General features: G+C 39.0%; 73 non-coding genes across 73 annotated transcripts; 59 read left to right on the forward strand and 14 right to left on the reverse strand.

The window, feature by feature from the left end:
- Window positions 1-341: 341 nt before the first annotated feature.
- Window positions 342-415, reverse strand: Trnar-ucu (transfer RNA arginine (anticodon UCU)). Its single transcript has one exon. It is a non-coding gene; the product is annotated as a tRNA-Arg (tRNA).
- Window positions 416-617: 202 nt separating this feature from the next.
- Window positions 618-690, forward strand: Trnav-uac (transfer RNA valine (anticodon UAC)). The gene has a single exon. It is a non-coding gene; the product is annotated as a tRNA-Val (tRNA).
- Window positions 691-916: 226 nt separating this feature from the next.
- Trnav-aac (transfer RNA valine (anticodon AAC)) lies at window positions 917-989 on the forward strand. Its single transcript has one exon. It is a non-coding gene; the product is annotated as a tRNA-Val (tRNA).
- Window positions 990-1,087: 98 nt separating this feature from the next.
- Window positions 1,088-1,160, forward strand: Trnav-cac (transfer RNA valine (anticodon CAC)). The gene has a single exon. It is a non-coding gene; the product is annotated as a tRNA-Val (tRNA).
- Window positions 1,161-1,385: 225 nt separating this feature from the next.
- Trnav-aac (transfer RNA valine (anticodon AAC)) lies at window positions 1,386-1,458 on the forward strand. The gene has a single exon. It is a non-coding gene; the product is annotated as a tRNA-Val (tRNA).
- A 98-nt stretch (window positions 1,459-1,556) lies between these two features.
- Window positions 1,557-1,629, forward strand: Trnav-uac (transfer RNA valine (anticodon UAC)). The gene has a single exon. It is a non-coding gene; the product is annotated as a tRNA-Val (tRNA).
- A 217-nt stretch (window positions 1,630-1,846) lies between these two features.
- Trnav-uac (transfer RNA valine (anticodon UAC)) lies at window positions 1,847-1,919 on the forward strand. The gene has a single exon. It is a non-coding gene; the product is annotated as a tRNA-Val (tRNA).
- Window positions 1,920-2,144: 225 nt separating this feature from the next.
- On the forward strand, window positions 2,145-2,217 carry Trnav-aac (transfer RNA valine (anticodon AAC)). The gene has a single exon. It is a non-coding gene; the product is annotated as a tRNA-Val (tRNA).
- Window positions 2,218-2,315: 98 nt separating this feature from the next.
- Window positions 2,316-2,388, forward strand: Trnav-cac (transfer RNA valine (anticodon CAC)). Its single transcript has one exon. It is a non-coding gene; the product is annotated as a tRNA-Val (tRNA).
- A 226-nt stretch (window positions 2,389-2,614) lies between these two features.
- Trnav-aac (transfer RNA valine (anticodon AAC)) lies at window positions 2,615-2,687 on the forward strand. Its single transcript has one exon. It is a non-coding gene; the product is annotated as a tRNA-Val (tRNA).
- Window positions 2,688-2,785: 98 nt separating this feature from the next.
- Window positions 2,786-2,858, forward strand: Trnav-uac (transfer RNA valine (anticodon UAC)). Its single transcript has one exon. It is a non-coding gene; the product is annotated as a tRNA-Val (tRNA).
- Window positions 2,859-3,215: 357 nt separating this feature from the next.
- Window positions 3,216-3,289, reverse strand: Trnar-ucu (transfer RNA arginine (anticodon UCU)). The gene has a single exon. It is a non-coding gene; the product is annotated as a tRNA-Arg (tRNA).
- Window positions 3,290-3,491: 202 nt separating this feature from the next.
- Trnav-uac (transfer RNA valine (anticodon UAC)) lies at window positions 3,492-3,564 on the forward strand. The gene has a single exon. It is a non-coding gene; the product is annotated as a tRNA-Val (tRNA).
- A 226-nt stretch (window positions 3,565-3,790) lies between these two features.
- Trnav-aac (transfer RNA valine (anticodon AAC)) lies at window positions 3,791-3,863 on the forward strand. Its single transcript has one exon. It is a non-coding gene; the product is annotated as a tRNA-Val (tRNA).
- A 97-nt stretch (window positions 3,864-3,960) lies between these two features.
- On the forward strand, window positions 3,961-4,033 carry Trnav-cac (transfer RNA valine (anticodon CAC)). Its single transcript has one exon. It is a non-coding gene; the product is annotated as a tRNA-Val (tRNA).
- Window positions 4,034-4,258: 225 nt separating this feature from the next.
- Trnav-aac (transfer RNA valine (anticodon AAC)) lies at window positions 4,259-4,331 on the forward strand. The gene has a single exon. It is a non-coding gene; the product is annotated as a tRNA-Val (tRNA).
- A 98-nt stretch (window positions 4,332-4,429) lies between these two features.
- Window positions 4,430-4,502, forward strand: Trnav-cac (transfer RNA valine (anticodon CAC)). Its single transcript has one exon. It is a non-coding gene; the product is annotated as a tRNA-Val (tRNA).
- A 372-nt stretch (window positions 4,503-4,874) lies between these two features.
- On the forward strand, window positions 4,875-4,947 carry Trnav-cac (transfer RNA valine (anticodon CAC)). The gene has a single exon. It is a non-coding gene; the product is annotated as a tRNA-Val (tRNA).
- A 357-nt stretch (window positions 4,948-5,304) lies between these two features.
- Window positions 5,305-5,378, reverse strand: Trnar-ucu (transfer RNA arginine (anticodon UCU)). The gene has a single exon. It is a non-coding gene; the product is annotated as a tRNA-Arg (tRNA).
- Window positions 5,379-5,580: 202 nt separating this feature from the next.
- On the forward strand, window positions 5,581-5,653 carry Trnav-uac (transfer RNA valine (anticodon UAC)). The gene has a single exon. It is a non-coding gene; the product is annotated as a tRNA-Val (tRNA).
- Window positions 5,654-5,879: 226 nt separating this feature from the next.
- Window positions 5,880-5,952, forward strand: Trnav-aac (transfer RNA valine (anticodon AAC)). Its single transcript has one exon. It is a non-coding gene; the product is annotated as a tRNA-Val (tRNA).
- Window positions 5,953-6,048: 96 nt separating this feature from the next.
- Trnav-cac (transfer RNA valine (anticodon CAC)) lies at window positions 6,049-6,121 on the forward strand. The gene has a single exon. It is a non-coding gene; the product is annotated as a tRNA-Val (tRNA).
- A 359-nt stretch (window positions 6,122-6,480) lies between these two features.
- Trnar-ucu (transfer RNA arginine (anticodon UCU)) lies at window positions 6,481-6,554 on the reverse strand. Its single transcript has one exon. It is a non-coding gene; the product is annotated as a tRNA-Arg (tRNA).
- A 202-nt stretch (window positions 6,555-6,756) lies between these two features.
- Window positions 6,757-6,829, forward strand: Trnav-uac (transfer RNA valine (anticodon UAC)). Its single transcript has one exon. It is a non-coding gene; the product is annotated as a tRNA-Val (tRNA).
- Window positions 6,830-7,055: 226 nt separating this feature from the next.
- Trnav-aac (transfer RNA valine (anticodon AAC)) lies at window positions 7,056-7,128 on the forward strand. The gene has a single exon. It is a non-coding gene; the product is annotated as a tRNA-Val (tRNA).
- Window positions 7,129-7,224: 96 nt separating this feature from the next.
- Window positions 7,225-7,297, forward strand: Trnav-cac (transfer RNA valine (anticodon CAC)). Its single transcript has one exon. It is a non-coding gene; the product is annotated as a tRNA-Val (tRNA).
- A 359-nt stretch (window positions 7,298-7,656) lies between these two features.
- On the reverse strand, window positions 7,657-7,730 carry Trnar-ucu (transfer RNA arginine (anticodon UCU)). Its single transcript has one exon. It is a non-coding gene; the product is annotated as a tRNA-Arg (tRNA).
- A 202-nt stretch (window positions 7,731-7,932) lies between these two features.
- Window positions 7,933-8,005, forward strand: Trnav-uac (transfer RNA valine (anticodon UAC)). The gene has a single exon. It is a non-coding gene; the product is annotated as a tRNA-Val (tRNA).
- Window positions 8,006-8,231: 226 nt separating this feature from the next.
- Trnav-aac (transfer RNA valine (anticodon AAC)) lies at window positions 8,232-8,304 on the forward strand. Its single transcript has one exon. It is a non-coding gene; the product is annotated as a tRNA-Val (tRNA).
- A 98-nt stretch (window positions 8,305-8,402) lies between these two features.
- On the forward strand, window positions 8,403-8,475 carry Trnav-cac (transfer RNA valine (anticodon CAC)). Its single transcript has one exon. It is a non-coding gene; the product is annotated as a tRNA-Val (tRNA).
- A 359-nt stretch (window positions 8,476-8,834) lies between these two features.
- Trnar-ucu (transfer RNA arginine (anticodon UCU)) lies at window positions 8,835-8,908 on the reverse strand. Its single transcript has one exon. It is a non-coding gene; the product is annotated as a tRNA-Arg (tRNA).
- A 202-nt stretch (window positions 8,909-9,110) lies between these two features.
- Trnav-uac (transfer RNA valine (anticodon UAC)) lies at window positions 9,111-9,183 on the forward strand. Its single transcript has one exon. It is a non-coding gene; the product is annotated as a tRNA-Val (tRNA).
- Window positions 9,184-9,409: 226 nt separating this feature from the next.
- On the forward strand, window positions 9,410-9,482 carry Trnav-aac (transfer RNA valine (anticodon AAC)). Its single transcript has one exon. It is a non-coding gene; the product is annotated as a tRNA-Val (tRNA).
- A 98-nt stretch (window positions 9,483-9,580) lies between these two features.
- On the forward strand, window positions 9,581-9,653 carry Trnav-cac (transfer RNA valine (anticodon CAC)). Its single transcript has one exon. It is a non-coding gene; the product is annotated as a tRNA-Val (tRNA).
- Window positions 9,654-9,824: 171 nt separating this feature from the next.
- On the forward strand, window positions 9,825-9,897 carry Trnav-cac (transfer RNA valine (anticodon CAC)). Its single transcript has one exon. It is a non-coding gene; the product is annotated as a tRNA-Val (tRNA).
- A 362-nt stretch (window positions 9,898-10,259) lies between these two features.
- On the reverse strand, window positions 10,260-10,333 carry Trnar-ucu (transfer RNA arginine (anticodon UCU)). The gene has a single exon. It is a non-coding gene; the product is annotated as a tRNA-Arg (tRNA).
- Window positions 10,334-10,535: 202 nt separating this feature from the next.
- Window positions 10,536-10,608, forward strand: Trnav-uac (transfer RNA valine (anticodon UAC)). The gene has a single exon. It is a non-coding gene; the product is annotated as a tRNA-Val (tRNA).
- A 226-nt stretch (window positions 10,609-10,834) lies between these two features.
- Window positions 10,835-10,907, forward strand: Trnav-aac (transfer RNA valine (anticodon AAC)). Its single transcript has one exon. It is a non-coding gene; the product is annotated as a tRNA-Val (tRNA).
- Window positions 10,908-11,004: 97 nt separating this feature from the next.
- Window positions 11,005-11,077, forward strand: Trnav-cac (transfer RNA valine (anticodon CAC)). The gene has a single exon. It is a non-coding gene; the product is annotated as a tRNA-Val (tRNA).
- Window positions 11,078-11,436: 359 nt separating this feature from the next.
- Trnar-ucu (transfer RNA arginine (anticodon UCU)) lies at window positions 11,437-11,509 on the reverse strand. The gene has a single exon. It is a non-coding gene; the product is annotated as a tRNA-Arg (tRNA).
- A 202-nt stretch (window positions 11,510-11,711) lies between these two features.
- Trnav-uac (transfer RNA valine (anticodon UAC)) lies at window positions 11,712-11,784 on the forward strand. Its single transcript has one exon. It is a non-coding gene; the product is annotated as a tRNA-Val (tRNA).
- A 226-nt stretch (window positions 11,785-12,010) lies between these two features.
- Window positions 12,011-12,083, forward strand: Trnav-aac (transfer RNA valine (anticodon AAC)). The gene has a single exon. It is a non-coding gene; the product is annotated as a tRNA-Val (tRNA).
- Window positions 12,084-12,181: 98 nt separating this feature from the next.
- Trnav-cac (transfer RNA valine (anticodon CAC)) lies at window positions 12,182-12,254 on the forward strand. Its single transcript has one exon. It is a non-coding gene; the product is annotated as a tRNA-Val (tRNA).
- A 389-nt stretch (window positions 12,255-12,643) lies between these two features.
- Trnav-uac (transfer RNA valine (anticodon UAC)) lies at window positions 12,644-12,716 on the forward strand. The gene has a single exon. It is a non-coding gene; the product is annotated as a tRNA-Val (tRNA).
- Window positions 12,717-12,942: 226 nt separating this feature from the next.
- Window positions 12,943-13,015, forward strand: Trnav-aac (transfer RNA valine (anticodon AAC)). Its single transcript has one exon. It is a non-coding gene; the product is annotated as a tRNA-Val (tRNA).
- A 98-nt stretch (window positions 13,016-13,113) lies between these two features.
- Trnav-cac (transfer RNA valine (anticodon CAC)) lies at window positions 13,114-13,186 on the forward strand. The gene has a single exon. It is a non-coding gene; the product is annotated as a tRNA-Val (tRNA).
- A 359-nt stretch (window positions 13,187-13,545) lies between these two features.
- Trnar-ucu (transfer RNA arginine (anticodon UCU)) lies at window positions 13,546-13,619 on the reverse strand. Its single transcript has one exon. It is a non-coding gene; the product is annotated as a tRNA-Arg (tRNA).
- Window positions 13,620-13,821: 202 nt separating this feature from the next.
- On the forward strand, window positions 13,822-13,894 carry Trnav-cac (transfer RNA valine (anticodon CAC)). Its single transcript has one exon. It is a non-coding gene; the product is annotated as a tRNA-Val (tRNA).
- Window positions 13,895-14,253: 359 nt separating this feature from the next.
- On the reverse strand, window positions 14,254-14,327 carry Trnar-ucu (transfer RNA arginine (anticodon UCU)). Its single transcript has one exon. It is a non-coding gene; the product is annotated as a tRNA-Arg (tRNA).
- A 202-nt stretch (window positions 14,328-14,529) lies between these two features.
- On the forward strand, window positions 14,530-14,602 carry Trnav-uac (transfer RNA valine (anticodon UAC)). Its single transcript has one exon. It is a non-coding gene; the product is annotated as a tRNA-Val (tRNA).
- A 226-nt stretch (window positions 14,603-14,828) lies between these two features.
- On the forward strand, window positions 14,829-14,901 carry Trnav-aac (transfer RNA valine (anticodon AAC)). The gene has a single exon. It is a non-coding gene; the product is annotated as a tRNA-Val (tRNA).
- A 97-nt stretch (window positions 14,902-14,998) lies between these two features.
- Window positions 14,999-15,071, forward strand: Trnav-cac (transfer RNA valine (anticodon CAC)). Its single transcript has one exon. It is a non-coding gene; the product is annotated as a tRNA-Val (tRNA).
- A 361-nt stretch (window positions 15,072-15,432) lies between these two features.
- Window positions 15,433-15,506, reverse strand: Trnar-ucu (transfer RNA arginine (anticodon UCU)). The gene has a single exon. It is a non-coding gene; the product is annotated as a tRNA-Arg (tRNA).
- A 202-nt stretch (window positions 15,507-15,708) lies between these two features.
- On the forward strand, window positions 15,709-15,781 carry Trnav-uac (transfer RNA valine (anticodon UAC)). The gene has a single exon. It is a non-coding gene; the product is annotated as a tRNA-Val (tRNA).
- A 227-nt stretch (window positions 15,782-16,008) lies between these two features.
- Window positions 16,009-16,081, forward strand: Trnav-aac (transfer RNA valine (anticodon AAC)). The gene has a single exon. It is a non-coding gene; the product is annotated as a tRNA-Val (tRNA).
- A 359-nt stretch (window positions 16,082-16,440) lies between these two features.
- On the reverse strand, window positions 16,441-16,514 carry Trnar-ucu (transfer RNA arginine (anticodon UCU)). Its single transcript has one exon. It is a non-coding gene; the product is annotated as a tRNA-Arg (tRNA).
- A 202-nt stretch (window positions 16,515-16,716) lies between these two features.
- Trnav-uac (transfer RNA valine (anticodon UAC)) lies at window positions 16,717-16,789 on the forward strand. The gene has a single exon. It is a non-coding gene; the product is annotated as a tRNA-Val (tRNA).
- Window positions 16,790-17,002: 213 nt separating this feature from the next.
- On the forward strand, window positions 17,003-17,075 carry Trnav-aac (transfer RNA valine (anticodon AAC)). Its single transcript has one exon. It is a non-coding gene; the product is annotated as a tRNA-Val (tRNA).
- Window positions 17,076-17,172: 97 nt separating this feature from the next.
- Trnav-cac (transfer RNA valine (anticodon CAC)) lies at window positions 17,173-17,245 on the forward strand. Its single transcript has one exon. It is a non-coding gene; the product is annotated as a tRNA-Val (tRNA).
- A 358-nt stretch (window positions 17,246-17,603) lies between these two features.
- Window positions 17,604-17,677, reverse strand: Trnar-ucu (transfer RNA arginine (anticodon UCU)). Its single transcript has one exon. It is a non-coding gene; the product is annotated as a tRNA-Arg (tRNA).
- A 202-nt stretch (window positions 17,678-17,879) lies between these two features.
- Window positions 17,880-17,952, forward strand: Trnav-uac (transfer RNA valine (anticodon UAC)). The gene has a single exon. It is a non-coding gene; the product is annotated as a tRNA-Val (tRNA).
- Window positions 17,953-18,178: 226 nt separating this feature from the next.
- Window positions 18,179-18,251, forward strand: Trnav-aac (transfer RNA valine (anticodon AAC)). The gene has a single exon. It is a non-coding gene; the product is annotated as a tRNA-Val (tRNA).
- A 97-nt stretch (window positions 18,252-18,348) lies between these two features.
- On the forward strand, window positions 18,349-18,421 carry Trnav-cac (transfer RNA valine (anticodon CAC)). The gene has a single exon. It is a non-coding gene; the product is annotated as a tRNA-Val (tRNA).
- Window positions 18,422-19,054: 633 nt separating this feature from the next.
- On the forward strand, window positions 19,055-19,127 carry Trnav-uac (transfer RNA valine (anticodon UAC)). The gene has a single exon. It is a non-coding gene; the product is annotated as a tRNA-Val (tRNA).
- Window positions 19,128-19,353: 226 nt separating this feature from the next.
- Window positions 19,354-19,426, forward strand: Trnav-aac (transfer RNA valine (anticodon AAC)). Its single transcript has one exon. It is a non-coding gene; the product is annotated as a tRNA-Val (tRNA).
- Window positions 19,427-19,524: 98 nt separating this feature from the next.
- On the forward strand, window positions 19,525-19,597 carry Trnav-aac (transfer RNA valine (anticodon AAC)). Its single transcript has one exon. It is a non-coding gene; the product is annotated as a tRNA-Val (tRNA).
- Window positions 19,598-19,692: 95 nt separating this feature from the next.
- Trnav-gac (transfer RNA valine (anticodon GAC)) lies at window positions 19,693-19,765 on the forward strand. Its single transcript has one exon. It is a non-coding gene; the product is annotated as a tRNA-Val (tRNA).
- Window positions 19,766-20,123: 358 nt separating this feature from the next.
- Window positions 20,124-20,197, reverse strand: Trnar-ucu (transfer RNA arginine (anticodon UCU)). Its single transcript has one exon. It is a non-coding gene; the product is annotated as a tRNA-Arg (tRNA).
- Window positions 20,198-20,399: 202 nt separating this feature from the next.
- Trnav-aac (transfer RNA valine (anticodon AAC)) lies at window positions 20,400-20,472 on the forward strand. Its single transcript has one exon. It is a non-coding gene; the product is annotated as a tRNA-Val (tRNA).
- Window positions 20,473-20,568: 96 nt separating this feature from the next.
- On the forward strand, window positions 20,569-20,641 carry Trnav-cac (transfer RNA valine (anticodon CAC)). Its single transcript has one exon. It is a non-coding gene; the product is annotated as a tRNA-Val (tRNA).
- A 226-nt stretch (window positions 20,642-20,867) lies between these two features.
- On the forward strand, window positions 20,868-20,940 carry Trnav-aac (transfer RNA valine (anticodon AAC)). Its single transcript has one exon. It is a non-coding gene; the product is annotated as a tRNA-Val (tRNA).
- Window positions 20,941-21,037: 97 nt separating this feature from the next.
- Window positions 21,038-21,110, forward strand: Trnav-aac (transfer RNA valine (anticodon AAC)). Its single transcript has one exon. It is a non-coding gene; the product is annotated as a tRNA-Val (tRNA).
- A 96-nt stretch (window positions 21,111-21,206) lies between these two features.
- On the forward strand, window positions 21,207-21,279 carry Trnav-cac (transfer RNA valine (anticodon CAC)). Its single transcript has one exon. It is a non-coding gene; the product is annotated as a tRNA-Val (tRNA).
- The last annotated feature ends 316 nt before the right edge of the window (window positions 21,280-21,595 follow it).

Genomic DNA, 21,595 nt, shown 5'->3' on the forward strand with positions numbered 1-21,595 from the left:
TTATTTTCTGACCTGCTGAACATCTCACAAAACCTCGGCCCGATGCTGTTGTTTTAAACTGTCTCGTTCTGGGCGATTTCGATGTTTAATGCAAGTTTGGCAATTCAATGTTACATAAAAACTTTTAACTATTTCAATATTGGTTGCTAAAGAGGAATGTTTTCGTATTTTTCATTAGATTTGTCAAATTATTTCATGACAATCTTCATGCGTGAAGCACTTGTTTCCGTATTTAGTGGATGTCAAGTTCACCTAACACGCGAAAGGGTCCCAGTTCGAGCCTGTGCGAAAATGTTTTTCCTTTGCACTTGATCACAAATGACACCGCAAAAAGATAAGTCCATCCCTGCCGGGACTCGAACCCGGAACCTCTGGATTAGAAGTCCAGCGCGCTAATCCATTGCGCCACAGAGACTTACAACTACCTAGAATCACAATATCAATAAAATAACAACCACTTCTCCTTAGGATACTATTTACATGCCACAACCTGGTACAGGTCTTTTGTCGAAAGGAGCGCTTGCCACATTTTGCCTTCGTATTAATCATTATACAAAAATATGTTTTGCAAATCTATATCGTCAATGATTCCAAGCATTATGAAAGGAAATACAGGTGTTTCTGTAGTGTAGTGGTTATCACGTTCGCTTTACACGCGAAAGGTCCCCAGTTCGATCCTGGGCAGAAACAATCCTTAACTTTATCTTTCTAGATTTGTTATCTTTTAAAATCGTGCAATATCTTCTGATTTACAAAGTCGTTTTGTATAGTGTCGCATATACTTTTTTTATGTTCAAATACAAGTCTTGTTTTCTCAATACAAGGACAACCACCGATTTCATGTCGGAATCTCTTGTAACAACTGACATAAAATGGAGACATTGATATTAATTGCAATCCTCTCAAACATGCCCTTGTTTCCGTAGTGTAGTGGTTATCACGTTCGCCTAACACGCGAAAGGTCCCCAGTTCGAGCCTAGGCGGAAACATTCTTCTTTTTTTTTTCGATTATGTGTAAAATATCTTTGTAAAAAACTTCTATACGACATTAAGATATTACGTTGATGCTCCCAGCGTTAGAACAGTTGTTTCTGTAGTGTAGTGGTTATCACGTTCGCCTCACACGCGAAAGGTCCTCAGTTCGAACCTGGGCAGAAACAATCCTTAACTTTATCTTTCTAGATTTGTTATCTTTTGAAATCGTGCAATATCTTCTGCTTTACAAAGTCGTTTTGTATAGTATCGCATATACTTTTTTCTGTTCAAATACAAGTCTTGTTTTCTCAATACAAGGACAACAACCGATTTCATGTCGGAATCGCTTGTAGCAACTGACATAAAATGGTGACATTGATATTAATTGCAATCCTCTCAAACATGCCCTTGTTTCCGTAGTGTAGTGGTTATCACGTTCGCCTAACACGCGAAAGGTCCCCAGTTCGAGCCTGGGCGGAAACATTTTTCTTTTTTTTTGGATTATGTGTAAAACATCTTTGTAAAAAACTTCTATACGACATTAAGATATTACGTTGATGCTCCCAAGCGTTGGAACATTTGTTTCTGTAATGTAGTGGTTATCACGTTCGCCTTACACGCGAAAGGTCCTCAGTCCGAACCTGGGCAGAAACAATGCTTCATATTTTGATTTATTTTCTGACATGCTGAACATCTCACAAAACCTCGGCCCGATGCTATTGTCTTAAACTGTCTCGTTCTAGGCGATTTCGATGTTTAATGCAAGTTTGGCAATTCAATGTTACATAAAAACTTTTAACTATTTCAATATTGGTTGCTAAAGAGAATGTTTTCGTATTTTTCATTGATGCTCCCAAGCGTTGGAACATTTGTTTCTGTAATGTAGTGGTTATCACGTTCGCCTTACACGCGAAAGGTCCTCAGTTCGAACCTGGGCAGAAACAATCCTTAACTTTATCTTTCTGGATTTGTTATCTTTTAAAATCGTGCAATATCTTCTGCTTTACAAAGTCGTTTTGTATAGTATCGCATATACTTTTTTCTGTTCAAATACAAGTCTTGTTTTCTCAATACAAGGACAACAACCGATTTCATGTCGGAATCGCTTGTAGCAACTGACATAAAATGGAGACATTGATATTAATTGCAATCCTCTCAAACATGCCCTTGTTTCCGTAGTTTAGTGGTTATCACGTTCGCCTAACACGCGAAAGGTCCCCAGTTCGAGCCTGGGCGGAAACATTTTTCTTTTTTTTTTCGATTATGTGTAAAATATCTTTGTGAAAAACTTCTATACGACATTAAGATATTACGTTGATGCTCCCAGCGTTAGAACAGTTGTTTCTGTAGTGTAGTGGTTATCACGTTCGCCTCACACGCGAAAGGTCCTCAGTTCGAACCTGGGCAGAAACAATCCTTAACTTTATCTTTCTAGATTTGTTATCTTTTAAAATCGTGCAATATCTTCTGCTTTACAAAGTCGTTTTGTATAGTATCGCATATACTTTTTTTCTGTTCAAATACAAGTCTTGTTTTCTCAATACAAGGACAACAACCGATTTCATTTCGGAATCGCTTGTAGCAACTGACAAAAAATGGAGACATTGATATTAATTGCAATCCTCTCAAACATGCCCTTGTTTCCGTAGTGTAGTGGTTATCACGTTCGCCTAACACGCGAAAGGTCCCCAGTTCGACCCTGGGCGGAAACATTTTTCTTTTTTTTTGGATTATGTGTAAAATATCTTTGTAAAAAACTTCTATACGACATTAAGATATTACGTTGATGCTCCCAAGCGTTGGAACATATGTTTCTGTAATGTAGTGGTTATCACGTTCGCCTTACACGCGAAAGGTCCTCAGTTCGAACCTGGGCAGAAACAATGCTTCATATTTTGATTTATTTTCTGACATGCTGAACATCTCACAAAACCTCGGCCCGATGCTATTGTCTTAAACTGTCTCGTTCTAGGCGATTTCGATGTTTAATGCAAGTTTGGCAATTCAATGTTACATAAAAACTTTTAACTATTTCAATATTGGTTGCTAAAGAGAATGTTTTCGTATTTTTCATTAGACTTGTCAAATTATTTGATGACAATCTTCAAGCGTGAAGCATTTGTTTCCGTATTTAGTGGATGTCAAGTTCACCTAACACGCGAAAGGGTCCCAGTTCGAGCCTGTGCGAAAATGTTTTTCCTTTGCACTTGATCACAAATGACACCGCAAAAAGATAAGTCCATCCCTGCCGGGACTCGAACCCGGAACCTCTGGATTAGAAGTCCAGCGCGCTAATCCATTGCGCCACAGACATTCACAACTGCCTAGAATCACAATATCAATAAAATAACAACCACTTCTCCTTAGGATACTATTTACATGCCACAACCTGGTACAGGTCTTTTGTCGAAAGGAGCGCTTGCCACATTTTGCCTTCGTTTTAATCATTATACAAAAATATGTTTTGCAAATCTATATCGTCAATGATTCCAAGCATTATGAAAGGAAATACAGGTGTTTCTGTAGTGTAGTGGTTATCACGTCCGCTTTACACGCGAAAGGTCCCCAGTTCGATCCTGGGCAGAAACAATCCTTAACTTTATCTTTCTTGATTTGTTATCTTTTACAATCGTGCAATATCTTCTGATTTACAAAGTCGTTTTGTATAGTGTCGCATATACTTTTCTTCTGTTCAAATACAAGTCTTGTTTTCTCAATACAAGGACAACCACCGATTTCATGTCGGAATCTCTTGTAACAACTCACATAAAATGGAGACATTGATACTGATTGCAATCCTCTCAAACATGCGCTAGTTTCCGTAGTGTAGTGGTTATCACGTTCGCCTAACACGCGAAAGGTCCCCAGTTCGAGCCTGGGCGGAAACATTCTTCTTTTTTTTTCGATTATGTGTAAAATATCTTTGTAAAAAACTTCTATACGACATTAAGATATTACGTTGATGCTCCCAGCGTTAGAACAGTTGTTTCTGTAGTGTAGTGGTTATCACGTTCGCCTCACACGCGAAAGGTCCTCAGTTCGAACCTGGGCAGAAACAATCCTTAACTTTATCTTTCTAGATTTGTTATCTTTCAAAATCGTGCAATATCTTCTGCTTTACAAAGTCGTTTTGTATAGTATCGCATATACTTTTTTCTGTTCAAATACAACTCTTGTTTTCTCAATACAAGGACAACAACCGATTTCATGTCGGAATCGCTTGTAGCAACTGACATAAAATGGAGACATTGATATTGATTGCAATCCTCTCAAACATGCCCTTGTTTCCGTAGTGTAGTGGTTATCACGTTCGCCTAACACGCGAAAGGTCCCCAGTTCGAGCCTGGGCGGAAACATTTTTCTTTTTTTTTGGATTATGTGTAAAATATCTTTGTGAAAAACTTCTATACGACATTAAGATATTACGTTGATGCTCCCAAGCGTTGGAACATTTGTTTCTGTAATGTAGTGGTTATCACGTTCGCCTCACACGCGAAAGGTCCTCAGTTCGAACCTGGGCAGAAACAATGCTTCATATTTTAATTTATTTTCTGACATGCTGAACATCTCACAAAACCTCGGCCCGATGCTATTGTCTTAAACTGTCTCGTTCTAGGCGATTTCGATGTTTAATGCAAGTTTGGCAATTCAATGTTACATAAAAACTTTTAACTATTTCAATATTGGTTGCTAAAGAGAATGTTTTCGTATTTTTCATTAGACTTGTCAAATTATTTGATGACAATCTTCAAGCGTGAAGCACTTGTTTCCGTATTTAGTGGATGTCAAGTTCACCTAACACGCGAAAGGGTCCCAGTTCGAGCCTGTGCGAAAATGTTTTTCCTTTGCACTTCATCACAAATGACACCGTAAAAATGCTCCCAAGCGTTAGAACTGTTGTTTCTGTAGTGTAGTGGTTATTACTTTCGCCTCACACGCGAAAGGTCCTCAGTTCGAACCTGGGCAGAAACAATGCTTCATATTTTAATTTATTTTCTGACATGCTGAACATCTCACAAAACCTCGGCCCGATGCTGTTGTCTTAAACCGTCTCGTTCTAGGCGATTTCGATGTTTAATGCAAGTTTGGCAATTCAATGTTACATAAAAACTTTTAACTATTTCAATATTGGTTGCTAAAGAGAATGTTTTCGTATTTTTCATTAGACTTGTCAAATTATTTGATGACAATCTTCAAGCGTGAAGCACTTGTTTCCGTATTTAGTGGATGTCAAGTTCACCTAACACGCGAAAGGGTCCCAGTTCGAGCCTGTGCGAAAATGTTTTTCCTTTGCACTTGATCACAAATGACACCGCAAAAAGATAAGTCCATCCCTGCCGGGACTCGAACCCGGAACCTCTGGATTAGAAGTCCAGCGCGCTAATCCATTGCGCCACAGAGACTTACAACTACCTAGAATCACAATATCAATAAAATAACAACCACTTCTCCTTAGGATACTATTTACATGCCACAACCTGGTACAGGTCTTTTGTCGAAAGGAGCGCTTCCCACATTTTGCCCTCGTTTTATTCATTATACAAAAATATGTTTTGCAAATCTATATCGTCAATGATTCCAAGCAATATGAAAGGAAAAACAGATGTTTCTGTAGTGTAGTGGTTATCACGCTCGCTTTACACGCGAAAGGTCCCCAGTTCGATCCTGGGCAGAAACAATCCTTAACTTTATCTTTCTAGATTTGTTATCTTTTAAAATCGTGCAATATCTTCTGCTTTACAAAGTCGTTTTGTATAGTATCGCATATACTTTTTTTCTGTTCAAATACAAGTCTTGTTTTCTCAATACAAGGACAACAACCGACTTCATGTCGGAATCGCTTGTAGCAACTCACATAAAATGGAGACATTGATACTGATTGCAATCCTCGCAAACATGCGCTTGTTTCCGTAGTGTAGTGGTTATCACGTTCGCCTAACACGCGAAAGATCCCTAGTTCGAGCCTGGGCGGAAACATTCTTCTTTTTTTTGGATTATGTGTAAATATCTTTGTAAAAAACTTCTATACGACATTAAGATATTACGTTGATGCTCCCAAGCGTGAGAACAGTTGTTTCTGTAGTGTAGTGGTTATCATGTCCGCCTCACAGGCGAAAGGTCCTCAGTTCGAACCTGGGCAGAAACAATGCTTCATATTTTAATTTATTTTCTGACCTGCTGAACATCTCACAAAACCTCGGCCTGATGCTGTTGTTTCAAAACTGTCTCGTTCTAGGCGATTTCGATGTTTAATGCAAGTTTGGCAATTCAATGTTACATAAAAACTTTTAACTATTTCAATATTGGTTGCTAAAGAGGAATGTTTTCGTATTTTTCAGTAGACTTGTCAAATTATTTGATGACAATCTTCAAGCGTGAAGCACTTGTTTCCGTATATAGTGGATGTCAAGTTCACCTAACACGCGAAAGGGTCCCAGTTCGAGCCTGTGCGAAAATGTTTTTCCTTTGCACTTGATCACAAATGACACCGCAAAAAGATAAGTCCATCCCTGCCGGGACTCGAACCCGGAACCTCTGGGTTAGAAGTCCAGCGCGCTAATCCATTGCGCCACAGAGACTTACAACTACCTAGAATCACAATATCAATAAAATAACAACCACTTCTCCTTAGGATACTATTTACATGCCACAACCTGGTACAGGTCTTTTGTCGAAAGGAGCGCTTGCCACATTTTGCCCTCGTTTTATTCATTATACAAAAATATGTTTTGCAAATCTATATCGTCAATGATTCCAAGCATTATGAAAGGAAAAACAGATGTTTCTGTAGTGTAGTGGTTATCACGTTCGCTTTACACGCGAAAGGTCCCCAGTTCGATCCTGGGCAGAAACAATCCTTAACTTTATCTTTCTAGATTTGTTATCTTTTGAAATCGTGCAATATCTTCTGCTTTACAAAGTCGTTTTTGTATAGTATCGCATATACTTTTTTCTGTTCAAATACAAGTCTTGTTTTCTCAACACAAGGACAACAACCGATTTCATGTCGGAATCGCTTGCAGCAACTCACATAAAATGGAGACATTGATGCTGATTGCAATCCTCTCAAACATGCGCTTGTTTCCGTAGTGTAGTGGTTATCACGTTCGCCTAACACGCGAAAGGTCCCCAGTTCGAGCCTGGGCGGAAACATTCTTATTTTTTTGGATTATGTGTAAAATATCTTTGTAAAAAACCTCTATACGACATTAAGATATTACGTTGATGCTCCCAAGCGTGAGAACAGTTGTTTCTGTAGTGTAGTGGTTATCACGTTCGCCTCACACGCGAAAGGTCCTCAGTTCGAACCTGGGCAGAAACAACGCTTCATATTTTAATTTATTTTCTGACCTGCTGAACATCTCACAAAACCTCGCCCCGATGCTGTTGTTTCAAAACTGTCTCGTTCTAGGCGATTTCGATGTTTAATGCAAGTTTGGCAATTCAATGTTACATAAAAACTTTTAACTATTTCAATATTGGTTGCTAAAGAGGAATGTTTTCGTATTTTTCATTAGACTTGTCAAATTATTTGATGACAATCTTCAAGCGTGAAGCACTTGTTTCCGTATTTAGTGGATGTCAAGTTCACCTAACACGCGAAAGGGTCCCAGTTCGAGCCTGTGCGAAAATGTTTTTCCTTTGCACTTTATCACAAATGACACCGCAAAAAGATAAGTCCATCCCTGCCGGGACTCGAACCCGGAACCTCTGGATTAGAAGTCCAGCGCGCTAATCCATTGCGCCACAGAGACTTACAACTACCTAGAATCACAATATCAATAAAATAACAACCACTTCTCCTTAGGATACTATTTACATGCCACAACCTGGTACAGGTCTTTTGTCGAAAGGAGCGCTTGCCACATTTTGCCCTCGTTTTATTCATTATACAAAAATATGTTTTGCAAATCTATATCGTCAATGATTCCAAGCATTATGAAAGGAAAAACAGATGTTTCTGTAGTGTAGTGGTTATCACGTTCGCTTTACACGCGAAAGGTCCCCAGTTCGATCCTGGGCAGAAACAATCCTTAACTTTATCTTTCTAGATTTGTTATCTTTTAAAATCGTGCAATATCTTCTGCTTTACAAAGTCGTCTTTGTATAGTATCGCATATACTTTTTTCTGTTCAAATACAAGTCTTGTTTTCTCAACACAAGGACAACAACCGATTTCATGTCGGAATCGCTTGCAGCAACTCACAGAAAATGGAGACATTGATGCTGATTGCAATCCTCTCAAACATGCGCTTGTTTCCGTAGTGTAGTGGTTATCACGTTCGCCTAACACGCGAAAGTTCCCCAGTTCGAGCCTGGGCGGAAACATTCTTCTTTTTTTTTGGATTATGTGTAAAATATCTTTGTAAAAAACTTCTTTACGACATTAAGATATTACGTTGATGCTCCCAAGCGTGAGAACAGTTGTTTCTGTAGTGTAGTGGTTATCACGTTCGCCTCACACGCGAAAGGTCCTCAGTTCGAACCTGGGCAGAAACAATGCTTCATATTTTGATTTATTTTCTGACCTGCTGAACATCTCACAAAACCTCGGCCGGATGCTGTTGTTTCAAAACTGTCTCGTTCTAGGCGATTTCGATGTTTAATGCAAGTTTGGCAATTCAATGTTACATAAAAACTTTTAACTATTTCAATATTGGTTGCTAAAGAGGAATGTTTTCGTATTTTTCATTGGACTTGTCAAATTATTTGATGACAATCTTCAAGCGTGAAGCACTTGTTTCCGTATTTAGTGGATGTCAAGTTCACCTAACACGCGAAAGGGTCCCAGTTCGAGCCTGTGCGAAAATGTTTTTCCTTTGCACTTGATCAGAAATGACACCGCAAAAAGATAAATCCATCCCTGCCGGGACTCGAACCCGGAACCTCTGGATTAGAAGTCCAGCGCGCTAATCCATTGCGCCACAGAGACTTACAACTACCTAGAATCACAATATCAATAAAATAACAACCACTTCTCCTTAGGATACTATTTACATGCCACAACCTGGTACAGGTCTTTTGTCGAAAGGAGCGCTTGCCACATTTTGCCCTCGTTTTATTCATTATACAAAAATATGTTTTGCAAATCTATATCGTCAATGATTCCAAGCATTATGAAAGGAAAAACAGATGTTTCTGTAGTGTAGTGGTTATCACGTTCGCTTTACACGCGAAAGGTCCCCAGTTCGATCCTGGGCAGAAACAATCCTTCACTTTATCTTTCTAGATTTGTTATCTTATAAAATCGTGCAATATTTTCTGCTTTACAAAGTCGTTTTGTATAGTATCGCATATACTTTTTTTCTGTTCAAATACAAGTCTTGTTTTCTCAATACAAGGACAACCACCGATTTCATGTCGGAATCGCTTGAAGCAACTCACATAAAATGGAGACATTGATACTGATTGCAATCCTCTCAAACATGCGCTTGTTTCCGTAGTGTAGTGGTTATCACGTTCGCCTAACACGCGAAAGGTCCCCAGTTCGAGCCTGGGCGGAAACATTCTTCTTTTTTTTTGGATTATGTGTAAAATATCTTTGTAAAAAACTTCTATACGACATTAAGATATTACGTTGATGCTCCCAAGCGTTAGAACAGTTGTTTCTGTAGTGTAGTGGTTATCACGTTCGCCTCACACGCGAAATGTCCTCAGTTCGAACCTGGGCAGAAACAATGCTTCATATTTTAATTTATTTTCTGACCTGCTGAACATCTCACAAAACCTGGTCTTTTGTCGAAAGGAGCGCTTGCCACATTTTGCCCTCGTTTTATTCATTATACAAAAATATGTTTTGCAAATCTATATCGTCAATGATTCCAAGCATTATGAAAGGAAAAACAGATGTTTCTGTAGTGTAGTGGTTATCACGTTCGCCTCACACGCGAAAGGTCCTGAGTTCGAACCTGGGCAGAGACAATGCTTCATATTTTAATTTATTTTCTGACCTGCTGAACATCTCACAAAACCTCGGCCCGATGCTGTTGTTTCAAAACTGTCTCGTTCTAGGCGATTTCGATGTTTAATGCAAGTTTGGCAATTCAATGTTACATAAAAACTTTTAACTATTTCAATATTGGTTGCTAAAGAGTAATGTTTTCGTATTTTTCATTAGAAGATTTGTCAAATTATTTGATGACAATCTTCAAGCGTGAAGCACTTGTTTCCGTATTTAGTGGATGTCAAGTTCACCTAACACGCGAAAGGGTCCCCGTTCGAGCCTGTGCGAAAATGTTTTTCCTTTGCACTTGATCACAAATGACACCGCAAAAAGATAAGTCCATCCCTGCCGGGACTCGAACCCGGAACCTCTAAATTAGAAGTCCAGCGCGCTAATCCATTGCGCCACAGAGACTTACAACTACCTAGAATCACAATATCAATAAAATAACAACCACTTCTCCTTAGGATACTATTTACATGCCACAACCTGGTACAGGTCTTTTGTCGAAAGGAGCGCTTGCCACATTTTGCCCTCGTTTTATTCATTATACAAAAATATGTTTTGCAAATCTATATCGTCAATGATTCCAAGCATTATGAAAGGAAAAACAGATGTTTCTGTAGTGTAGTGGTTATCACGTTCGCTTTACACGCGAAAGGTCCCCAGTTCGATCCTGGGCAGAAACAATCCTTAACTTTATCTTTCTTGATTTGTTATCTTTTTAAATCGTGCAATATCTTCTGCTTTACAAAGTCGTTTTGTATAGTATCGCATATACTTTTTTTCTGTTCAAATACAAGTCTTGTTTTCTCAATACAAGGACAACAACCGATTTCATGTCGGAATCGCTTGTAGCAACTCACATAAAATGGAGACATTGATACTGATTGCAATCCTCGCAAACATGCGCTTGTTTCCGTAGTGTAGTGGTTATCACGTTCGCCTAACACGCGAAAGGTCCCCAGTTCGAGCCTGGGCGGAAACATTCTTCTTTTTTTTGGATTATGTTTGAAATATCTTTGTTAAAAACTTCTATACGACATTAAGATATTACGTTGATGCTCCCAAGCGTGAGAACAGATGTTTCTGTAGTGTAGTGGTTATCACGTTCGCCTCACACGCGAAAGGTCCTCAGTTCGAACCTGGGCAGAAACAATGCTTCATATTTTAATTTATTTTCTGACCTGCTGAACATCTCACAAAACCTCGGCCCGATGCTGTTGTTTCAAAACTGTCTCGTTCTAGGCGATTTCGATGTTTAATGCAAGTTTGGCAATTCAATTTTACATAAAAACTTTTAACTATTTCATTATTGGTTGCTAAAGAGTAATGTTTTCGTATTTTTCATTAGACTTGTCAAATTATTTGATGACAATCTTCAAGCGTGAAGCACTTGTTTCCGTATTTAGTGGATGTCAAGTTCACCTAACACGCGAAAGGGTCCCAGTTCGAGCCTGCGCGAAAATGTTTTTCCTTTGCACTTGATCACAAATGACACCGCAAAAAGATAAGTCCATCCGTGCCGGGATCGAACCCGGAACCTCTGGATTAGAAGTCCAGCGCGCTAATCCATTGCGCCACAGAGACTTACAACTACCTAGAATCACAATATCAATAAAATAACAACCACTTCTCCTTAGGATACTATTTACATGCCACAACCTAGTACAGGTCTTTTGTCGAAAGGAGCGCTTGCCACATTTTGCCCTCGTTTTATTCATTATTCAAAAATATGTTTTGCAAATCTATATCGTCAATGATTCCAAGCATTATGAAAGGAAAAACAGATGTTTCTGTAGTGTAGTGGTTATCACGTTCGCTTTACACGCGAAAGGTCCCCAGTTCGATCCTGGGCAGAAACAATCCTTAACTTTATCTTTCTAGATTTGTTATCTTTTGAAATCGTGCAATATCTTCTGCTTTACAAAGTCGTTTTGTATAGTATCGCATATACTTTTTTTCTGTTCAAATACAAGTCTTGTTTTCTCAATACAAGGACAACAACCGATTTCATGTCGGAATCGCTTGTAGCAACTCACATAAAATGGAGACATTGATACTGATTGCAATCCTCTCAAACATGCGCTTGTTTCCGTAGTGTAGTGGTTATCACGTTCGCCTAACACGCGAAAGGTCCCCAGTTCGAGCCTGGGCGGAAACATTCTTCTTTTTTTTTGGATTATGTGTAAAATATCTTTGTAAAAAACTTCTATACGACATTAAGATATTACGTTGATGCTCCCAAGCGTTAGAACAGTTGTTTCTGTAGTGTAGTGGTTATCACGTTCGCCTCACACGCGAAAGGTCCTCAGTTCGAACCTGGGCAGAAACAATGCTTCATATTTTAATTTATTTTCTGACCTGCTGAACATCTCACAAAACCTCGGCCCGATGCTGTTGTTTCAAAACTGTCTCGTTCTAGGCGATTTCGATGTTTAATGCAAGTTTGGCAATTCAATTTTTCATAAAAACTTTTAACTATTTCAATATTGGTTGCTAAAGAGGAATGTTTTCGTATTTTCATTGAACTTGTCAAATTATTTGATGACAATCTTCAAGCGTGAAGCACTTGTTTCCGTATTTATTGGATGTCAAGTTCACCTAACACGGGAAAGGGTCCCAATTCGAGCTTGTGCGAAAATGTTTTATTCATTATTCAAAAATATGTTTTGCAAATCTATATCGTCGATGATTCCAAGCATTATGAAAGGAAAAACAGATGTTTCTGTAGTGTAGTGGTTATCACGTTCGCTTTACACGCGAAAGGTCCCCAGTTCGATCCTGGGCAGAAACAATCATTAACTTTATCTTTCTAGATTTGTTATCTCATAAAATCGTGCAATATTTTCTGCTTTACAAAGTCGTTTTGTATAGTATCGCATATACTTTTTTTCTGTTCAAATACAAGTCTTGTTTTTTCAATACAAGGACAACAACCGATTTCATGTCGGAATCGCTTGAAGCAACTCACATAAAATGGAGACATTGATACTGATTGCAATCCTCTCAAACATGCGCTTGTTTCCGTAGTGTAGTGGTTATCACGTTCGCCTAACACGCGAAAGGTCCCCAGTTCGAGCCTGGGCGGAAACATTCTTCTTTTTTTTTGGATTATGTGTAAAATATCTTTGTAAAAAACTTCTATACGACATTAAGATATTACGTTGATGCTCCCAAGCGTTAGAACAGTTGTTTCTGTAGTGTAGTGGTTATCACGTTCGCCTCACACGCGAAAGGTCCTCAGTTCGAACCTGGGCAGAAACAATGCTTCATATTTTAATTTATTTTCTGACCTGCTGAACATCTCACAAAACCTCGGCCCGATGCTGTTGTTTCAAAACTGTCTCGTTCTAGGCGATTTCGATGTTTAATGCAAGTTTGGCAATTCAATTTTTCATAAAAACTTTTAACTATTTCAATATTGGTTGCTAAAGAGGAATGTTTTCGTATTTTTCATTGAACTTGTCAAATTATTTGATGACAATCTTCAAGCGTGAAGCACTTGTTTCCGTATTTAGTGGATGTCAAGTTCACCTAACACGCGAAAGGGTCCCAGTCCGAACCTGTTCGAAAATGTTTTTCCTTTGCACTTGATCACAAATGACACCGCAAAAAGATAAGTCCATCCCTTCCGGGACTCGAACCCGGAACCTCTGGATTAGAAGTCCAGCGCGCTAATCCATTGCGCCACAGAGACTTACAACTACCCAGAATCACAATATCAATAAAATAACAACCACTTCTCCTTAGGATACTATTTACATGCCACAACCTGGTACAGGTCTTTTGTCGAAAGGAGCGCTTGCCACATTTTGCCCACGTTTTATTCATTATACAAAAATATGTTTTGCAAATCTATATCGTCAATGATTCCAAGCATTATGAAAGGAAAAAGAGATGTTTCTGCAGTGTAGTGGTTATCACGTTCGCCTCACACGCGAAAGGTCCTGAGTTCGAACCTGGGCAGAAACAATGCTTCATATTTTAATTTATTTTCTGACCTGCTGAACATCTCACAAAACCTCGGCCCGATGCTGTTGTTTCAAAACTGTCTCGTTCTAGGCGATTTCGATGTTTAATGCAAGTTTGGCAATTCAATGTTACATAAAAACTTTTAACTATTTCAATATTGGTTGCTAAAGAGTAATGTTTTCGTATTTTTCATTAGACTTGTCAAATTATTTGATGACAATCTTCAAGCGTGAAGCACTTGTTTCCGTATTTAGTGGATGTCAAGTTCACCTAACACGCGAAAGGGTCCCCGTTCGAGCCTGTGCGAAAATGTTTTTCCTTTGCACTTGATCACAAATGACACCGCAAAAAGATAAGTCCATCCCTGCCGGGACTCGAACCCGGAACCTCTAAATTAGAAGTCCAGCGCGCTAATCCATTGCGCCACAGAGACTTACAACTACCTAGAATCACAATATCAATAAAATAACAACCACTTCTCCTTAGGATACTATTTACATGCCACAACCTGGTACAGGTCTTTTGTCGAAAGGAGCGCTTGCCACATTTTGCCCTCGTTTTATTCATTATACAAAAATATGTTTTGCAAATCTATATCGTCAATGATTCCAAGCATTATGAAAGGAAAAACAAATGTTTCTGTAGTGTAGTGGTTATCACGTTCGCTTTACACGCGAAAGGTCCCCAGTTCGATCCTGGGCAGAAACAATCCTTAACTTTATCTTTCTGGATTTGTTATCTTTTAAAATCGTGCAATATCTTCTGCTTTACAAAGTCGTTTTGTATAGTATCGCATATACTTTTTTTCTGTTCAAATACAAGTCTTGTTTTCTCAATACAAGGACAACAACCGATTTCATGTCGGAATCGCTTGTAGCAACTCACATAAAATGGAGACATTGATACTGATTGCAATCCTCGTAAACATGCGCTTGTTTCCGTAGTGTAGTGGTTATCACGTTCGCCTAACACGCGAAAGGTCCCCAGTTCGAGCCTGGGCGGAAACATTCTTCTTTTTTTTGGATTATGTTTAAAATATCTTTGTAAAAAACTTCTACACGACATTAAGATATTACGTTGATGCTCCCAAGCGTGAGAACAGATGTTTCTGTAGTGTAGTGGTTATCACGTTCGCCTCACACGCGAAAGGTCCTGAGTTCGAACCTGGGCAGAAACAATGCTTCATATTTTAATTTATTTTCTGACCTGCTGAACATCTCACAAAACCTCGGCCCGATGCTGTTGTTTCAAAACTGTCTCGTTCTAGGCGATTTCGATGTTTAATGCAAGTTTGGCAATTCAATTTTTTGCATAAAATCTTTTAACTATTTCAATATTGGTTGCTAAAGAGGAATGTTTTCGTATTTTTCATTAGACTTGTCAAATTATTTGATGACAATCTTCAAGCGTGAAGCACTTGTTTCCGTATTTAGTGGATGTCAAGTTCACCTAACACGCGAAAGGGTCCCAGTTCGAGCCTGTGCGAAAATGTTTTTCCTTTGCACTTGATCACAAATGACACCGCAAAAAGATAAGTCCATCCCTGCCGGGACTCGAACCCGGAACCTCTGGATTAGAAGTCCGGCGCGCTAATCCATTGCGCCACAGAGACTTACAACTACCTAGAATCACAATATCAATAAAATAACAACCACTTCTCCTTAGGATACTATTTACATGCCACAACCTGGTACAGGTCTTTTGTCGAAAGGAGCGCTTGCCACATTTTGCCCTCGTTTTATTCATTATACAAAAATATGTTTTGCAAATCTATATCGTCATTGATTCCAAGCATTATGAAAGGAAAAACAGATGTTTCTGTAGTGTAGTGGTTATCACGTTCGCTTTACACGCGAAAGGTCCCCAGTTCGATCCTGGGCAGAAACAATCCTTAACTTTATCTTTCTAGATTTGTTATCTTTTAAAATCGTGCAATATCTTCTGCTTTACAAAGTCGTTTTGTATAGTATCGCATATACTTTTTTTCTGTTCAAATACAAGTCTTGTTTTCTCAATACAAGGACAACAACCGATTTCATGTCGGAATCGCTTGTAGCAACTCACATAAAATGGAGACCATTGATACTGATTGCAATCCTCGCAAACATGCGCTTGTTTCCGTAGTGTAGTGGTTATCACGTTCGCCTAACACGCGAAAGGTCCTCAGTTCGAACCTGGGCAGAAACAATGCTTCATATTTTAATTTATTTTCTGACCTGCTGAACATCTCACAAAACCTCGGCCCGATGCAGTTGTTTCAAAACTGTCTCGTTCTAGGCGATTTCGATGTTTAATGCAAGTTTGGCAATTCAATGTTACATAAAAACTTTTTACTATTTCAATATTGGTTGCTAAAGAGGAATGTTTTCGTATTTTTCATTAGACTTGTCAAATTATTTGATGACAATCTTCAAGTGTGAAGCACTTGTTTCCCTATTTAGTGGATGTCAAGTTCACCTAACACGCGAAAGGGTCCCAGTTCGAGCCTGTGCGAAAATGTTTTTCCTTTGCACTTGATCACAAATGACACCGCAAAAAGATAAGTCCATCGCTGCCGGGACTCGAACCCGGAACCTCTGGATTAGAAGTCCAGCGCGCTAATCCATTGCGCCACAGAGACTTACAACTACCTAGAATCACAATATCAATAAAATAACAACCACTTCTCCTTAGGATACTATTTACATGCCACAACCTGGTACAGGTCTTTTGTCGAAAGGAGCGCTTGCCACATTTTGCCCTCGTTTTATTCATAAAACAAAAATATGTTTTGCAAATCTATATCGTCAATGATTCCAAGCATTATGAAAGGAAAAACAGATGTTTCTGTAGTGTAGTGGTTATCACGTTCGCTTTACACGCGAAAGGTCCCCAGTTCGATCCTAGGCAGAAACAATCCTAAACTTTATCTTTCTAGATTTGTTATCTTTCAAAATCGTGCAATATCTTCTGCTTTACAAAGTCGTTTTGTATAGTATCGCATATACTTTTTTTCTGTTCAAATACAAGTCTTGTTTTCTCAATACAAGGACATGTCGGAATCGCATGTAGCAACTCACATAAAATGGAGACATTGATACCGATTGCAATCCTCGCAAGCATGCGCTTGTTTCTGTAGTGTAGTGGTTATCACGTTCGCCTAACACGCGAAAGGTCCCCAGTTCGAGCCTGGGCGGAAACATTCTTCTTTTTTTTGGATTATGTGTAAAATATCTTTGTAAAAAACTTCTATACGACATTAAGATATTACGTTGATGCTCCCAAGGGTTAGAACAGTTGTTTCTGTAGTGTAGTGGTTATCACGTTCGCCTCACACGCGAAAGGTCCTCAGTTCGAACCTGGGCAGAAACAATGCTTCATATTTTAATTTATTTTCTGACCTGCTGAACATCTCACAAAACCTCGGCCCGATGCTGTTGTTTTAAACTGTCTCGTTCTAGGCGATTTCGATGTTTAATGCAAGTTTGGCAATTCAATGTTACATAAAAACTTTTAACTATTTCAATATTGGTTGCTAAAGAGGAATGTTTTCGTTTTTTTCATTAGACTTGTCAAATTATTTGATGACAATCTTCAAGCGTGAAGCACTTGTTTCCGTATTTAGTGAATGTCAAGTTCACCTAACACGCGAAAGGGTCCCAGTTCGAGCCTGTGCGAAAATGTTTTTCCTTTGCACTTGATCAGAAATGACACCGCAAAAAGATAAGTCCATGCCTGCCGGGACTCGAACCCGGAACCTCTGGATTAGAAGTCCAACGCGCTAATCCATTGCGCCACAGAGACTTACAACAACCTAGAATCACAGTATTAATAAAATAACAACCACTACTCCTTAGGATACTATTTACATGCCACAACCTGGTACAGGTCTTTTGTCGAAAGGAGCGCTTGCCACATTTTGCCCTCGTTTTATTCATTATACAAAAATATGTTTTGCAAATCTATATCGTCAATGATTCCAAGCATTATGAAAGGAAAAACAGATGTTTTTGTAGTGTAGTGGTTATCACGTTCGCTTTACACGCGAAAGGTCCCCAGTTCGATCCTGGGCAGAAACAATCATTAACTTTATCTTTCTAGATTTGTTATCTTTCAAAATCGTGCAATATTTTCTGCTTTACAAAGTCGTTTTGTATAGTATCGCATATACTTTTTTTCTGTTCAAATACAAGTCTTGTTTTCTCAATACAAGGACAACAACCGATTTCATGTCGGAGTCGCTTGAAGCAACTCACATAAAATGGAGACCTTGATACTGATTGCAATCCTCTCAAACATGCGCTTGTTTCCGTAGTGTAGTGGTTATCACGTTCGCCTAACACGCGAAAGGTCCCCAGTTCGAGCCTGGGCGGAAACATTCTTTTTTTTTTTGGATTATGTGTAAAATATCTTTGTAAAAAACTTCTATACGACATTAAGATATTACGTTGATGCTCCCAAGCGTGAGAACAGTTGTTTCTGTAGTGTAGTGGTTATCACGTTCGCCTCACACGCGAAAGGTCCTCAGTTCGAACCTGGGCAGAAACAATGCTTCATATTTTAATTTATTTTCTGACCTGCTGAACATCTCACAAAACCTCGGCCCTATGCTGTTGTTTTAAACTGTCTCGTTCTTCGCGATTTCGATGTTTAATGCAAGTTTGGCAATTCAATGTTACATAAAAACTTTTGACTATTTCAATATTGGTTGCAAAAGAGGAATGTTTTCGTATTTTTCATTAGACTTGTCAAATTATTTGATGACAATCTTCAAGCGTGAAGCACTTGTTTCCGTATTTAGTGGATGTCAAGTTCACCTAACACGCGAAAGGGTCCCAGTTCGAGCCTGCGCGAAAATGTTTTTCCTTTGCACTTGATCACAAATGACACCGCAAAAAGATAAGTCCATCCGTGCCGGGATCGAACCCGGAACCTCTGGATTAGAAGTCCGGCGCGCTAATCCATTGCGCCACAGAGACTTACAACTACCTAGAATCACAATATCAATAAAATAACAACCACTTCTCCTTAGGATACTATTTGCATGCCACAACCTGGTACAGGTCTTTTGTCGAAAGGAGCGCTTGCCACATTTTGCCCTCGTTTTATTCATTATACAAAAATATGTTTTGCAAATCTATATCGTCAATGATTCCAAGCATTATGAAAGGAAAAACAGATGTTTCTGTAGTGTAGTGGTTATCACGTTCGCTTTACACGCGAAAGGTCCCCAGTTCGATCCTGGGCAGAAACAATCCTTAACTTTATCTTTCTAGATTTGTTATCTTTTAAAATCGTGCAATATCTTCTGCTGTACAAAGTCGTTTTGTATAGTATCGCATATACTTTTTTTCTGTTCAAATACAAGTCTTGTTTTCTCAACACAAGGACAACAACCGATTTCATGTCGGAATCGCTTGTAGCAACTCACATAAAATGGAGACATTGACACTGATTGCAATCCTCTCAATCATGCTCTTGTTTCCGTAGTGTAGTGGTTATCACGTTCGCCTAACACGCGAAAGGTCCCCAGTTCGAGCCTGGGCGGAAACATTCTTCTTTTTTTTAGGAATTTGTGTAAAATATCTTTGAAAAATACTTCTATACCACATTAAGATATTACGTTGATGCTCCCAAGCGTTAGAACCGTTGTTTCCGTAGTGTAGTGGTTATCACGTTCGCCTAACACGCGAAAGGTCCCCAGTTCGAGCCTGGGCGGAAACATTCTTCTTTTTTGGATTATGTGTAAAATATCTTTGTGAAAAATTTCTGTACGACATTAAGATATTACGTTGATGCTCCCAAGCGTTAGAACAGTTGTTTCTGTAGTGTAGTGGTTATCACGCTCGCCTGACACGCGAAAGGTCCCCAGTTCGAACCTGAGCAGTAACAATGCTTCATATTTTTGTTTATTTTCTGACCTGCTGAACATCTCACAAAACCTCGGCCCGATGCTGTTGTTTTAAACTGTCTCGTTCTTCGCGATTTCGATGTTTAATGCAAGTTTGGCAGTTCAATGTTACATGAACACTTTTAACTATTTCAATATTGGTTGCTAAAGAGGAATGTTTTCGTATTTTTCATTAGACTTTTCAAATTATTTGATGGCAATCTTCCAGCGTGAAGCACTTGTTTCCGTATTTAGTGGATGTCAAGTTCACCTAACACGCGAAAGGGTCCCAGATCGAGCCTGTGCGAAAATGTTTTTCCTTTGCACTTTTTCACAAATGACACCGCAAAAAGATAAGTCCATCCCTGCCGGGACTCGAACCCGGAACCTCTGGATCAGAAGTCCAGCGCGATGATCCATTGCGCCACAGAGACTTACAACTAACTAGAATCACAATATTAATAAAATAACAACCACTTCTCCTTAGGATACTATTTACATGCCACAACCTGGTACAGGTCTTTTGTCGAAAGGAGCGCTTGCCACATTTTGCCCTCGTTTTATTCATTATACAAAAATATGTTTTGCAAATCTATATCGTCAATGATTCCAAGCATTATGAAAGGAAAAAGAGATGTTTCTGTAGTGTAGTGGTTATCACGTTCGCCTAACACGCGAAAGGTCCCCAATTCGAGCCTGGGCGGAAACATTCTTCTTTTTTTGGATTATGTGTAAAATATCTTTGTAAAAAATTTCTAAACGTCATTAAGATATTACGTTGATGCTCCCAAGCGTTAGAACAGTTGTTTCTGTAGTGTAGTGGTTATCACGTTCGCCTCACACGCGAAAGGTCCTCTGTTCGAACCTGGTCAGAAACAATCCTTAAGTTTATCTTTCTAGTTTTGTTATCTTTTGAAATTGTGTTATATCTTCTGCTTTACCATGTCGTTTTGTATAGCATCGCATATACTTTCTTTCTGTTCAAATACAAGTCTTGTTTTCACAATACAAGGACAACAACCGATTTTATGTCGGAATCGCTTGTAGCAACTCACACAAAATGGAGACATTGACACTGATTGCAATCTTCTCAAAAATGCGCTTGTTTCCGTAGTGTAGTGGTTATCACGTTCGGCTAACACGCGAAAGGTCCCCAGTTCGAGCCTGGGCGGAAACATGCTTCTTTTTTTTGGATTATGTGTAAAATATATTTGTAAAAAATTTCTACACGGCATTAAGATATTACGTTGATGCTCCCAAGCGTTAGAACAGTTGTTTCTGTAGTGTAGTGGTTATCACGTTCGCCTAACACGCGAAAGGTCCCCAGTTCGAGCCTGGGCGGAAACATTCTTCTTTTTTTTGATTATGTGTAAAATATCTTTGCAAAAAATTTCTATACGACATTAAGATATTACGTTGATGCTCCCAGGCGTTAGAACAGTTGTTTCTGTAGTGTAGTGGTTGTCACGTTCGCCTCACGCGCGAAGGGTCCCCAGTTCGAACCTGAGTAGAAACAATGCTTCATATTTTTATTTATTTTCTGACCTGCTGAACATCTCACAAAACCTCGGCCCGATGCTGTTGTTTTAAACTGTCTCGTTCTACGCGATTTCGATGTTTAATGCAAGTTTGGCAGTTCAATGTTACATGAAAACTTTTAACTATTTCAATATTGGTTGCTAAAGAGGAATGTTTTCGTATTTTTTATTAGACTTGTCAAATTATTTGATGGCAATCTTCAAGCGTGAAGCACTTCTTTCCGTATTAAGTGGATGTTAAGTTCACCTAACACGCGAAAGGGTCCCAGTTCGAGCCTGTGCGACATTGTTTTT

This window comes from Ascidia mentula, chromosome 4, assembly GCF_947561715.1.
Source record: "Ascidia mentula chromosome 4, kaAscMent1.1, whole genome shotgun sequence".
In the NCBI taxonomy this organism is placed as follows: Eukaryota; Metazoa; Chordata; class Ascidiacea; order Phlebobranchia; family Ascidiidae; genus Ascidia; species Ascidia mentula.